This window comes from Podarcis liolepis, assembly GCF_965112155.1.
Source record: "Podarcis liolepis genome assembly, chromosome: 13".
Lineage (NCBI taxonomy): Eukaryota > Metazoa > Chordata > Lepidosauria > Squamata > Lacertidae > Podarcis > Podarcis liolepis.
In genome coordinates, this window is record NC_139573.1 from 12,623,517 (window position 1) to 12,638,669 (window position 15,153).

Here is a 15,153-nt window from a genome sequence, read left to right on the forward strand (position 1 = left end):
TGTTGACACCTGCTCACTCCCCTGGCCAACCCCCTTACCAACTGCCTCCCTTATAGCTTGCTCAAACCACCCTCCACTTTGGGCCTCCTCCTTCCGGAACTCATATCAACCACTTCAGGCCAATGAAGCCATTTGGGCCCCCACAGCAGAGGGCTAGGAGAAGCAAAGCTGCTATGGTTCACAGCGCCACCTGTTGGCAGCCATGCAAACTACTGCCGCGTGACTGCGCTCTTGCATTCTTATTATATGTGTCGCTAGAAATATACCACCAAGCTTAGAGTCACATAAAAATCTCTAGTTAGGGATGAAAGGGTCCCACAAATCATATGGTACAGGCCATTGCCGATGAAGGAAGCCCACCATTGCGGCATCCCTGATAAAGTGACCATCCAGTTTCTGCTTTGAAAAAAAGAATTTTAAAAGAAAAACTGCTGGTAAACAGGCAGATTTTGTACTGAGCTACACCACTCAAGCTTGAACAAATCCTAGCCTCAGATCTGCCCCTAAATGGTTAGTCTCTGTTTCCTGCCTCCTCCCCCACCCGACCTGTTCTGAGCTCCGCCAAATCTAGAGGGCTCTGCCATTCAAATTCTAGATATATATTTTTCAAGAATTAATGCTAGTAATAGCAGAAATTCAACAGAGGAAACTTTTCTTAGCACCCCGATGGCAAGGAGTATCCTGCAAGACTGCAGTTACATCTCTCTACAGAGGTGGCACCAAGACGGAAGCTGATGGGATGTAATGGTTGGATTCAGTTACACTAGAGCAACCTGTTACGAGGCTAAAATGAGAACATGTCCTCATCTATGCCATTCTGAAGTTTTTTGAGGAAGGATGAGTGTGTGTGTGTGTGTGTGTGTGTGTGTGTGTGTGTACACAATGGTACCTTGGTTTATGAACTTAATCCGTTCCAGAAGTACGTTCTTAAACCAAAACCGTTCTTAAACTGAGGCAAGCTTTCCCTAATGAGGCCTCATGCCGTCGGTGCCATTCCACCATTCAGATTCCGTTCTTAGACTGAGGTAAAGTTCTCAAAGCAGGACGCTACTTCCAGTTTTGCAGAGTTCGTAAACTGAATCGTTCGTAAACTGGACTATTCTTAAACCGAGGTACCGCTGTATGCTACTACAGTGGCAAGAATGTTACTTGTCCAAAAATGGAAAGAAGCAGAAGTCCCAGCAAAGGAGGAGTGGATACAAAAACTTATGGAACATGCAGAAATGGTGAAACTTACCAGAAGAATAAGAGATCCAGATAACTTTTTTTAAAAAAAAAAAAAAAGAAGAAGAATGGAAATGGTTTACTGAATATCTACAGATAAATTATAAACAGATGAAAACATTGGCACCTGCAGTTTTATAAGAGCATATATTTAAAGAAGATGAATAAATGAGTAAATTAAGTTAATTTGGATATGCAGAAGATATTAAAAAATAAATTTAAGGAACTGCAGAAAGAGGGGGAAGTCAAGTCAAGTTTTGAAACGTCGAAATGATTGTAAAATTAGTGAAAGGTATATAATTAGTGAAATGTATAAACTTGAAAACTATAAATAAATAAATAAATCTTCCCTGAAAAGAAAGAAAGAAAGAAAGAAAGAAAGAAAGAAAGAAAGAAAGAAAGAAAGAAAGAAAGACATTTTTAAAAGGGGGGGGAACTGTGGGGTTTTTTTGTCTTTGTCATTCTTTGCAACTCTGAGAACTAGAAACCTGAAACTCTATTTTAAAAAACTCAGAGGGACAAAGCCAACCCTTCCTATACCTACACAAGAATATGAGTCGGTTAAGGGTTGTAGCAGAAGCAGGCTTCTCTCACCTTTGACCTTTACGGCAAACCGTACCTGGCACATTTCCCCTCTTCTGCACAATAATGAAAGGTTGTTGTGAGAGAGCCCAAGCCTCCTTTGCATCTGGTCACCCTCGTTTGCATCTGATGATGCTGGAACTGGGGCTTAATAGAACACGGTGACAAGCCAAGGTAAGGAATCACCACAATTCCTAGCCAGCTGCCAGTGGCGGTGGCTGCTGGATTGGGACAGGTAATTGGAAAGGCTTGCGAGGCCAACAGGAGGTGGAGCCCGAGAATGTGACAGGCAGAGCCAAAAGCCAACCACAAGCGCAGGGCTAACTAATTCTAGTTTTGTTCCCATCTTCCTCCCTGCTGAGTTGTACAAGGGGGAAACCTGAGACCAAGACTGTGTACATGAAGTAGTTTAAAGTGGATTTGATGCATCTCGTGTCTGCATCTTGCTTAGTTCATCCACACAATGTTGCCCTCATCCAATTGGTAGCTGGATTCCATGAAGCCTGGTATGGCATAAAAAAACCCCCCACTTAATCAGGCACTTAATTGGCTGCTTCTTGGGGGGAAAGCAATGACAAACTTAGACAGCATCTTAAAAAGTAGAGACATCACCTTGCCAACAAAGGTCCACATAGTAAAAGCTATGGTTTTCCCAGTAGTGATGTATGGAAGTGAGAGCTGGACCATCAAGAAGGCTGATCGCCGAAGAATTGATGCTTTTGAATTATGGTGTTGGAGGAAACTCTTGAGAGTCCCACCTATCCATTCTGAAGGAAATCAGCCCTGAGTGCTCACTGGAAGGACAGATCCTGAAGCTGAGACTCCAATACTTTGGCCACCTCATGAGAAGAGAAGACTCCCTGGAAAAGACCCTGATGTTGGGAAAGATTTGAGGGCACAAGGAGACGGGGATGACAGAGGACGAGATGGTTGGACAGTGTTCTCGAAGCTACCAGCATGAGTTTGACCAAACTGCGGGAGGCAGTGGAAGACAGGAGTGCCTGGCATGCTCTGGTCCATGGGGTCACGAAGAGTCGGACACGACTAAACTACTAAACAACAACAATCATCCCTAGCTAACCTGACCAGTGGCCAGGGATGATGGGAATTGTAGTCTCAAAACATCTGGAGGGCCGAGTTTGCCTATGCCTCACTTAAATGGACACACAGACAGGTAAACATTCCTGTGTGGATGCTCATAATAGACCTCAGGTTTCCAGAACTCAGGGAGGGTGAACAAGTACAAAATTCAGGAGAGGGCACAGCAACACAGAGGCATAATTCACACCATACATTTAAAGCACTATGATGCCACTTTAAGCAGACATGGCTTCCCCCAAAGAATTCTGGGAGATGCAGTTAGTTAAAGATGCTGAGATTTGTTTGGAGACCTCCTATTCCTCTCCCAGAGCTACAATTTCCATAGGCTCCTGGGAAGAGGGATTGATTGTTAAGACTCCTTGTGAATTATTATTATTATTATTATTATTATTATTATTATTATTATTATTAATTACTGCCCTTCATCCTAAAGTCACAGGGCAGATTGCAACAATTAAATACAGTTCAAAACAACGTACAATAAGTGTACAAGGCAAACAGATACATAAGTATATGAACCACATGTCTGAAATTGTACATGAGAGTAATCCTGAAGCCATTTTGACTCTCCCAAATTGACCTCAAATATTTCTCTGCAAGGGGGAAGGAAATGGGAAAGCCTCCCCATTGCCTTTTGCTTACAAATCCTGTCTTAAGGGAGTATTTGTGTATGGATAGGGTGAGCCTGTGACCTGGGTTCAGGAATTAAAGTATTTACCATCACAAAAGAATGGCCAGGCTGCCCAGGTAAAGCAATCAGTGACCATTATCAGGTATCCTGGCAAACAGGATTTCTGCTATAGACCACCTCATTCTGTGATGTATGTATGATGTTTCAGGGGGGTGGTCTTGGGCTACAGGGGAGGCAATTTCAAAAGTCTATATAAGGGCTTGCACACCAATGTTCTGGGTTCTCTCTTCCCTCCTGTGTGGGGGGAGTGGGGACCCTGTTGAACAGTACTTCTCTATTGCAATAAAGATCAGGCTTACTCAATGCTTTGCTTCTCAATAGACTCTGGTTGGCCTCTATTATTGTCTCCTACCAATAGGGAACCTACTTAAGGACTCTGTATGGGCCTTTGGATACCCCATAAGGGAAAAGGAGCAGTTTTCCCCCCTTATAACAACAGAGAATGCCCTCTTCTGCTGCCTCCACCCCAAGCCTCTGAAGGCACCTAGAGGGTTTGTAGGGAATGTCAGCATCTTGAATTAGCAACCTAGAAATGAATTGGCAAAGAGAATGGTGGCTCTGTGAGGGGAATGGAGGCCTCTTAACTCTCAGCACCCTTAACACACCACAGCCCCCAGAATGACTTGGGGGGAGCCATAAAGTGGTGTCACAACCAGGGTCGGATTTAGGTTTGATGAAGCCCTAAGCCACTGAAGCTAATGGGGCCCTTTATATGCCCAGCTGTCCTTTGTCAACAACAAATTGTCACTGTTTTTTGTGTTGAATGGTAATTTATGGACCTAATAGGTATCTAAACCCATTTGCACATAGCAAAATACAATGGTACCTCGGGATGCGACCGGAATCCGTTCCGGAGCACCGTTCGCATCCTGAACAGAACGTGAGATGCGACAGCGCATCTGCGCATTTTGACTGTCTGCGCATGCACGAGCGGCGAAACCCAGAAGTAACGCACTCCGTTACTTCTGGGTCGCCGCAGACACAACCCGAAAATACTTATCCTGAAGTGTATTTATCCCAAGGTATGACTGTTCGGTGGTATCCTTGGTGACATACACTTCAGGTTACATACGCTTCAGGTTACAGACTTCGCTAACCCAGAAATATTACTTCGGGTTAAGAACTTTGCTTCAGATGAGAACAGAAATCGTGCAGCAGCGGCACAGCAGCAGCAGGAGACCCCATTAGCTAAAGTGGTGCTTCAGGTTAAGAACAGCTTCAGGTTAAGAACAGACCTCCAGAACGAATTAAGTTCTTAACCTGAGGTACAGTGGTGCCCCGCAAGACAAATGCCTCGCAAGACGGAAAACTCGCTAGACGAAAGAGTTTTCCGTTTTGGAGGTACTTCGCAAAACAAATTTCCTATGGGCTTGCTTCGCAAGACGACAATATCTTGCGAGTTCCTGCTGGTTTTTTTTCCTCCCCCCCCCTTTTTCTAAGCCGCTAATCCGCTTATCAGCTGATCCGATCAGCAGATAAGCCGCTAAGCCGCTAAAAGCCACTAATAGCGCTAATAGCGCTAATCCGTCAATGGGCTTGCTTCGCAAGATGAAAAAACTGCTAGACGAAGAGAATCACAGAACGGATTCTTTTCGTCTTGCGAGGCACCACTGTACCATGGTATGTATTTTATCAAAGTAATTTTTTTTAATCTTATATTTTGGAAATGTACATCCAATTTTTTCCCCCTTTAATTTTTTTGGGGGGCCCCAAGAGTGTGGGGCTGTAAGCTATAGCTTGTTTAGCTTATACGTAATATCTAGCACTGATGGCAACCCATCAAGCATTGCCTACTTGCACGGACTGGATACATTAAGACAGAGTTCAATGGAAAGTGGTCCTGTGTGGACAAACTTCCCCAAAAGCCCACGTGGGGAAAATCAGATCTGTGTGACTCACATGTGCATTGACACTCTGGCGTGTGTACACAGCCTGAAGAGGAGGAAACTGACAGGCAGTGCTGGTTGTTGTGAGTAAAAAACAGGTAGGTGGTGGGGCAGCGTCTACTGCTCCTTCCCTCCTGAGGAAAAAATTAATGATAATATTTAAACTCACCCCAAAGACGCTTGCATCCCACTCTCTTGCCCCTTGTTTTCCGACCCCAGCCCCCTCTCCCTGCTGAAGCTGCCTGAGATGAGAGAGGAAATTGTGATATTTCCTGCCCCTCCTTTTCCTTGCTGATTCACAACAGCAACAGCAGCAGGAGAAATCAACATCTCAGCCTAGGTCCGGTCCTTCTACAAGACTCTGCTTTTAAATCAAAAAGTGACAAAGCCTAAACCTTCCGAGAAGAAAGATTACACCGCCTGCCCTGGGATGTGTGCCTCTTTTTCATGGGTAGCTTCTGTTCACACTCGCACGCCCTTCTCCATCTATCCAGGAAAACAAAAGGCATTCTCAGAGTTTAAGGACACATTCCAGCCAGGCAAAAACATGCAAGGAGGGTGAGCAAAAGTGGGGCTGGGAGAGGTGTGGGGTTGGCTAAGGAGGAGGGTCAAATCGAGAGGCCTGAGGGTCACACTTGGTCTCCAGGCCTGAGGTAGTTGCTGACCCTCCAATTCTCCCTACTTTCCGGCGATAAACCCAGATTTACAGAAACTGTCCTGGTTTCTGGTTTGATCCCAGAATGTTCCACTTTTCCTTAGGACGTTTCTATTTTCATTGGAGAAATGTTGGAGGGTATGGAGTTATATGACACACACACCCCTAGCCATCTGAAGGCAGTCCTGTATAGGGTAGGGTTTTTAAAAATGTTTTATTATGTTTTTCTATATGTTAGAAGCTGCCCAAAGTGGCTGGGGCAGCCCGGTCAGATGTGTGAAGTTTAAATAGTAAAATTATTATTATTATGGAATAGGACGTCCCTATTTTCATCGGAGACATGGTGGAGGGCATGTGGTTGTTCTTGTTACTTATTGCACTTTTTATTTAAAGTAACTCAAAAATAGTGCATACATTAAAACCAAGGTAAAACTAAAAGAGAGTAAAAGCTAAAAATGTATTTGTAAAAACGCAAGACTAATGCATCCCACTCACTGAAGGAGGCCACAGATAATTAACAGCCAAGACCTGGTGAAATTTTTGCCTGGCCCTTAAAGTGATAGTGCCAGATGTGCTTCCTTGGGGAGTGTTCCATAAGCGAGGAGCCACCACTAAGAAGGCATGTTCTTCTGTTGACACACTCTGCACCTCCCTCCCTCGGAGGGAACACAGTGAGAAGGGCCTCAGATGATAAATGCAGGGGCCGGGTTGGTTCCCCACCCACTGGAAAGCTCCCATGCTGCTCCCAGGTTTACATACTAAATAAGCACTTTCTGAAAGCACAAACTAGCAATCCTCCTAACGCAGACTGAAATCTTAGAAAGTGTGATGTATTACGGCATCATTTTTTTGTGGGCATGAGCCCACTTCCTCAGAGATATATGACGCAATCCCAATAGCCATTCATGCATGTGTTAAAGCTAGGGTGGATCTAAACACAGGTGGGTAAAATGCTATAAATAAGTCAGAAATTAGATCGCTTTAACAAAAGAAAAAAAATCCCTATGGAAAATTGTGTTTTAGAATTTCCTGCTCTCTGGCGCAGTCTAGTGTTACATGTTTATAGCGCATTCAAATCCCTTAATATAGTCCCTAGACTATTTGCTTCCACAAACGCTTGTGCTGTTATCCAGGGCAGGGGAACATTTTTCAGCCCAAAGGCCGTATATTTTTACGAGAGCTGCATGCCAGCAGTTGGATGAGGCCAGAGACGCTGAGCAGCAAATGTAATTTTTCCTTTGCACGGTGGGTTAGCTTCCCCACGCACTCACGTATTCCTCTTGAGCCTCTATCCAAGGAAGCAAGAGGAATGAACTGGGCTCAAGGACACATTCCAGGCTGGCAGAAATATGCAAGAAGGGCTTAAATCAGGGCCTGTCAAAGTAGCGGCCTGAGGAGAGTTTGGAGGGCTGAAACAGAGGCCTGGAGAAGTGTGTTTAACCTAAGATTGCCCCAGTTCTGCTTTGGTCTTCATGGTTCCAAAAAAACTCTTTGCTGCTGCTGCTGCTGCCGCCAGTGATGGTTTATGGGGCCTGAGTGGGGACTAAAGATTATTGACGGCAGTATTTTGACATCTGATGGAGAATGCTCTTATGACCTAAACTGAGCAGGGAAGGAACTTAAGGGCTAAGATCCCAGCCCCTTTCCACCCGCCTCGCATAATTCCAGCCTCGCCCTCCTCTCTCCTCTCCCGAACTCCCCCAATACTCAGCTCTCTTCACCTCCGCCAGCCTTCCCCACCATTCCTATATATAAGTCAGCAGCACTCATCGCAGTCAATAAAGACGCCACAGTGCAGATGCCATTAGGCCCTTGGCCGAGGCCCAGAAAACTCATTATTACTACACTGTCGACTCCGAGTCGTAGCCAAGTGCTTCGGGGCCGCCAGAGCTGCTTGCTCTTGGACGGAGACCTGCGGAGAAACCAGCCAGCTTGGAGGCGACGGAGAAGGGGAACCGCAGAATAGCTATACTAAAAGGGCTGATGGGAAATTCGCTGCCCAGGGAATTCTGTAATGGAACAAGATGCTGCTTCGCCACCCCCATCCTGGATCACCTTCCTTTTTTAACCTGGAGGAGGAAACTGGCCTCACATCCCCAACCGGGCGTGAGCGAATCCGTCAATTGTGGGTTTCTCGTTTTCTTCCCAAATCTGAAGTTAAGTTCTCCATACAGTGGTACCTCAGGTTACAGACACTTCAGGCTACAGACGCTTCAGGTTACAGACTCCGCTAACCCAGAAATTGTACCTCGGGTTAAGAACTTTACCTCAGGATGAGAACAGAAATCGTGCTCCTGCGGCGCGGCGGGAGTGGGAGGCCCATTAGCTAAAGTGGTACCTCAGGTTAAGAACAGTTTCAGATTAAGAATGGACCTCTGGGACGAATTAAGTTCCTAACCCAAGGTACCACTGTACAGTGGTACCTTGGGTTACATATGCTTCAGGTTACATACGCTTCAGGTTACAGACTCTGCTAACGCAGAAATAGTGCTTCAGGTTAAGAACTTTATCTCAGGATCAGAACAGAAATTGCGCGTTGGTGGCGCTGCGGCAGCGGGAGGCCCCCTTAGCTAAAGTGGTACCTCAGGTTAAGAGCAGTTTCATGTTAAGAACGGACCTCTGGAACGAATTAAGTTCTTAACCCAAGGTACCACTCTATTTCCACAGCAACGTCGAGGGAAATGAAACTCGTGAAAATTCGCAAGCATTTGAATGTGAATCTCTCTTGAGTTACTTATTTCTGTATGCAGTCTTGGTCCTCCCAGTTATCCAGCTTCTCCTGTGGCCTGGGCCTGGGTGGTGGAAAGTGCGAGTCATACGCAATCTTGCCTAATGCATGGATATATTTTTTTCCAAAGCAGTTGTGAAAAGCTTGTATCCTCAGGAAGGGGATTTTAAATAAAACTGCTACTATCATAATGCCATTGTACAAATCTACGGTGCAACAGCATTTGGAATGCTGTGTATGGATCTGGTGACCTCCCCACAAATTGGATATTGTCAAGTTGGATCAAGAGGACAGAGCAACTTCTCAGCAAAGAAAAGTTGCCGCTTTCGGGACTTTTTAGTTTTCTCTAAGTAAGAGGTGACACACTAGAAGTTTTCAAAATTATGCACGGCATGCAGAATGGGTGTAGAGGATTCCTCCCACCCCCCACCCCCTTCTCATAACACGAGAACATGTACAGCCTATGAATGTTGGAAAATTCAGGATAATAAAAGTACTTCTTCATGCAGCGTATAGTCAGCGGAACTCGCTGCCACAGGAGGCATGACTTTAAAAGGCAATTGGACAAATACTTGGAGGAGAAGGCTATCAATGACCATCATGGCTATGATCTACCTCTGCAGCTGAAGTCAGGAATGCCTCTGAATACCAGTTGCTTGAGAACACAGATGGGGAAGTGGTCCCACTTGCAGGTTCCCCAGAGTCATCAAGTTGGACCCTGTTAGAACAGGGACCATTGGCCTGATCCGTCATGTTCTGTTTCCTCTAAAATAATGCATTTGGAGGTATGTCATTTTCACCAATACATGCATTAGCCAACACATCACCCTACCTAGTATATTAAATGTTGCATACATTACTTGGCCAGAAATAGATTTTGGCATTGCCAAATTTGGAGAAATGAGAATTTCAAAGAACGGCTGTGTTTCTGTTTTTGCATTGCATTGGGAAGTGTGGAGTAGGCAGGTTCGATACGATATGATAAACTTTATTGTCATTGTCCCATAGAGAACAATGAAATTGAAAAATCTACATCAGACATTCAAAAACCAACAAGCCTGCTGCCTCAGCTATCCCAGCCTGGTTAACCCACTAGAAACTCTGATACCCCATAATTAAATACAATATACTTCCATAGAGACTACCTTAAAGGTAAAGGTAAAGGGACCCCTGACCATGGCCGACTCTGGGGTTGCGGTGCTCATCTTGCTTTATTGGCCAAGGGAGCCGGCGTACAGCTTCCGGGTCATGTGGCCAGCATGACTAAGCCGCTTCTGGCAAACCAGAGCAGTGCACGGAAACACCGTTTACCTTCCCGCCAGAGCAGTACCTATTTATCTACTTGCACTTTGATGTGCTCTCGAACTGCTAGGTTGGCAGGAACAGGGACCGAGCAATGGGAGCTCACCCCGCCGCGGAGATTCAAACCACCAACCTTCTGTTCGGCAAGCCCTAGGCTGTGTGGTTTACCCCACAGCGCCACCCGCGTCCCTTACTACCTTACACTGTGTTTAAAACCAAAATTGCATTTGGATAGAAATTGTTTCTCAGGCAGCTGGTCTTAGTCTTTATAACCCTGTACCTTCTTCCAGAAGGCAGAACCTGGAAGAGATCATTTCCGGGGTGCGCACTATCCTGCACTATCTCTGCAGCTTTCTTGTGACACCTAGAAGCACAGATTTGATCCAAGGTAGGAAGCGTGCACCCAATTATTCTCTCTGCAATCTTTACAACCCTGGACAGCATTTTTTTCTCTCCTGACCATGCAGCTCCCAAACCACACACACAGACTATAAGTTAATACACTCTCGACAGGACAATGGTAAAATGCTATCAACAGGTCCTTTGAGAGATTATTTTTCCAGAGTTTTCTCAGAAAATATAACCTCAGCTGTGCTCTCTTCATCAGGTCTTTACTTTACTTTTCTCCCCAGGTTAGGTTCACCTTCAAATGCAGATGGGTTCAAATTCCTCCTCCCTCCCTACCCCAAAGACACAGGCATACCATACCGTACCAAATCAAATCAAATATCTTTAATACGGTCAGTGACCAGGAAGGACACAGGCATACCGATGCAAAGTCCTTTCACCTTTTAGAGGTGCCCACTGATAAGGCCAGGTTCCAGAACAAACTAGTAGGCTGGATCGACTGGTTGAACCAGGCAATCCCACCCTAAGGTCAATCGCTCATAGCCGAAGAGATAATTATCGGAACTAAATTTGGACACTGTTAAGTGCCAATGCGGGTCGAGGACACAGAAGAGTAGAGCGAAACAGAGGTTATTGTTATTGAGGTCTATGAACCAATTCCTGCAAGATCTGATCTGTAGCCTACATGCAGCAAGTTCCGGTGAAGAGCCTATACCAGCGGTGGGGAACCATTTTCCGCCTGAGGGCCACAATCCTTTCTAGGCAGATTTCCCAGGGCCACATGCCAGTGGTAGGCGGGGCCAGAGGCAAAAGTAGTAGTAGCAGAAGAAGAAGAAGAGGAGGAGGAGGAGTTTGGATTTGATATCCCACTTTATTGCTACCCTAAAGAGTCTCAATAAGGGACACGGGTGGCGCTGTGGGTTAAACCACAGAGCCTAGGACTTGCCGATCAGAAGGTCGTGGTTCAAATCCCCGTGACGGGGTGAGCTCCCATTTTTCGGTCCCTGCTCCTGCCAACCTAGCAGTTCGAAAGCACCTCAAAGTGCAAGTAGATAAATAGGTACTGCTCCAGCGGTAAGGTAAACGGCGTTTCCATGCGCTGCTCTGGTTTGCCAGAAGCTGCTTAGTCATGCTGGCCACATGACCCGGAAGCTGTACGCTGGCTCCCTCGGCCAATGAAGCGAGATGAGTGCCGCAACCCCAGAGGTTCATGACTGGACCTAACGGTCAGGGGTCCCTTTACCTTTACCTTTAAGAAGTCTCAAAGCGGCTAACAATCTCCTTTCCCTTCCTCCCCCACAACAAACACTCTGTGAGGTGAGTGGGGCTGAGAGACTTCAGAGAAGTGTGACTAGCCCAAGGTCACCCAGCAGCTGCATGTGGAGGAGCGGAGACATGAACCCGGTTCACCAGATTACGAGTCTACCACTCTTAACCTTTACACCACACTGGCTCTCAAAAGTAGGCTGAGAAGCAAATGTAAACGTTACCTTTGTACAGCAGACTAGTTTCTACACCTAGTCTCACACCCCTTTCTATCGTCCATGCAAACAAATGAGAGGCAGTATCAGAATCCAATGACACATTCCAGCCGGGGGGGGGGGAATGGGGCAGTTCTGAGGGCCAGATAGTCAGGCCTTGAGGGCCACATTCAGCCTCCATTCCTGAGGTTCTGCACTCTCAGTGTACACACATGTAGCAGCATACAGAATAGATCTCATGATCCCATACACTCCAAAATTTCTCAAATGACAATAGCGATGACCAATTCCATAATAATAATAATTGTATTATTTATACCCCGCCCATCTGACTGGATTGCTCCAGCTACTCCAACAGATATAAAAACAGAATAAAACATTAAACGTTTAAAAAACTTTCTATACAGGGCTGCCTTCAGATGTCTTCTAAAGGTTGCAGTTACTTGTCTCCTTGGCTTGAGGGTTGCATTACAGTGATACCTTGGGTTACATACACTTCAGGTTACATATGCTTCAGGTTACAGACTCCGCTAACCCAGAAATACTGCTTCAGGTTAAGAACTTTGCTTCAGGATGAGAACAGAAATCATGCTGCAGCGGTGCGGCGGCAGCAGGAGGCCCCCATTAGCTAAAGTGGTGCTTCAGGTTAAGAACAGTTTCAGGTTAAGAACGGACCTCCAGAACGAATTAAGTACTTAACCCAAGGTACCACTGTACTCCATACCCTCCTGTATTTCTCTGGTGAAAATAGAGACGTCCTAAGGAAAAGCGGGACATTCTTGAATGAAATCAGAAACTGGGATGGCTTCTGTAAATCGGGGAATGTCCCTGGAAAATAGGGACACTTGGCATAGCATGGGGAGGCGGGGGAGCTGTGGCCCTGGGTGCAAAATTATGAGTGTCCCCCCCCCCCCAGGCACTGGCTTCTGTGGAGATCACCCGCCCCACCCAGTCACAAATGTCACAAGGTGCTGTAAAAAAAAAAAATTTCAATGAAAACAGCTAAGGAACAGGGACAAAACTAACAAGCCCACATTGGCTTGCATGCTCGTGGCTCTCATAGCCTTTTAAACTGGAAAACCCAAGCCCTGAACTTTCATTTGTGTAGATGAGGAGCACCTAATCCGTGGTCCTCCAGGTGCGCCTGGACTCCAGCTTCCATCATCCCAGACCTTTGGCTGTGCTGGCTGGGGATGATGGGAGTTCAGCAATATCTGGAGGGTCACAGGTCCCCACTCCATGAAGCAAGGCCAGGCAACAGTCCCTCCGCCAGCTCATAATTTGGGAGCCTTCAGGGCATCGCTGTGCTATGCTAAAAAGACATCGCCGCCTTAGGCTGGAAGCATTGCAGAAGTATATTGGCAGGGTAAGAGTTTGTCCTCATTTTGCAACCTGCATCGGATTCAGCCAGCTCAAAATGCAGAACACCAATTAGAAGCACAGCGAAGGTGAAACACCTGCTCTTCGCCTTCCTGTATCATCTCCCTAGCCCAGACAGCTTCCCAGAATCCCTTGCCTACGGCGAGATTGTTGGCAGAGTCAAATAAGAGAATTTCTGCCAAATCCGCAAGCTTCTTCTAGGTCTGTACAGTGGTACCTCGGGTTAAGTACTTAATTTGTTCTGGAGGTCCGTACTTAACCTGAAACTGTTCTTAACCTGAAGCACCACTTTAGCTAATGGGGTCTCCTGCTGCCACCACCGCGCTGCCAGAGCACGATTTCTGTTCTCATCCTGAAGCAAAGTTCTTAACCTGAAGCACTATTTCTGGGTTAGCGGTGTCTGTAACCAGAAGCGTATGTAACCTGAAGCATATGTAACCCGAGGTACCACCGTATTTCTCTCTTGCCCACGCAGGCATTTCCAGGATGCCCCAAGCACGGAGGGGACAGGATGGTGACCTGAAGACAGAAGACACCCTTTCCCCTTATATGAGTTTTCACTCAGGGCATGTCCCCCACCCTACTGCCCCAAAGACCACCAAACGACAGCCTCTTACCTCCTCTTCTCCTGCTTTTTTGTATTCCCACTAGGACTTTAGTCCAGGAGACGCCTGCCTTCTCCAGCAGCTCTGTTCAGCAACATTCTCCCTCGCGAATTCCTTTCCTCTTTGCTTCCGCTGTAACCCTCACTAGACAACACAAACGCAGCATGTTTGGGTGAGGGAGGAGTAGGAAGCCGAGGCAGGCTCCCTCTCATGCCCTTGCCCTGGTTCTATGAAGGGGGCCTTGAGGTGAGGAGAGCTTGTTTGGCAAGTTCCACCCACGGAGGAGAGGGGCTGGAGGATTCCTGCAGAGAGAAACCACCACCACCACATGAGATTGGGTGACTTGGCTCCAGGGCAAGGTCAGAGAGCAACGGATATAGCAAACTTGCAGAAGCTCTGCAGGCTCAGACCTGATCAGTGCCTGAGTGGGAGATCAGCAAAAACAACCTGGATTTCTGCTGTGGAATGGTGAGAGAGAGAAATAAACTCTGGAAGACATGGGGACATCATACCAAGCCACAGTGGCGTAGCGTGGGTTGTCAGCACCCGGGGCAAGGCAAGTAATTTGCGCCCCCTAACCCGTGGATTTTAGTAGGGGCAGAGAGCTGTGAGTGCGAGTGGCCCCCCCCCAGATGTTGCGCCCGGTGCGGCCGGTAACCCCTGCACCCCCCACGCTACGCCACTGCCAAGCCACATCCAGAGAACCACCGTGCCTCCACAAATTCCTACTGCACCTTCTCTGACATTAGAAAGCTGACATTACAGTGATACCTTAGTTCTCAAACGCCTTGGTACTCAAACCACTTGGAACCCAAACACTGCAAACCCGGAAGTGAGTGTTCTGATTTGCAAACTTTTTTCGGAAGTTGAACATGCTCCATTTTGAGTGCCACACTTCTGTTTTGAGGGCCACACTTCTGTTTTGAGTGTTATGCTGTCTATTTTTGCTATTTATTTTGCATTTTTGAGACTCCTTTTGTTTTGTTTTTGTGACTGTGTGGAACCCAGTTCAGCTCCTGATTGATTGATTGTGTGACTGCAGTACATTGTTTATTGCTTTCATTTTATGGATCAGTGGTCTCGTTGGATAGTAACTTTCATGTTAAATTGCTGTTTCAGGGGTTGTTTTTAAAAGTCTGGAACAGATTAATCCATTTTGCATTGCTTTCT

General features: G+C 46.4%; 1 protein-coding gene across 2 annotated transcripts in view; it reads right to left on the bottom strand.

Moving 5' to 3' along the window:
- ADCY4 (adenylate cyclase 4) overlaps positions 1-14,359 on the bottom strand; it is a 70,437-nt gene extending 56,078 nt beyond the window's left edge. The window contains exon 1 of one of the 2 annotated variants that reach the window (XM_083471115.1): positions 13,996-14,359. The gene's annotated coding sequence lies outside the window, so the exon portion shown is untranslated. The remainder of the gene's footprint in view (positions 1-13,995) is intronic. The other variant, XM_083471113.1, reaches the window with a different exon arrangement.
- Between the last annotated feature and the right edge of the window lie 794 nt (positions 14,360-15,153).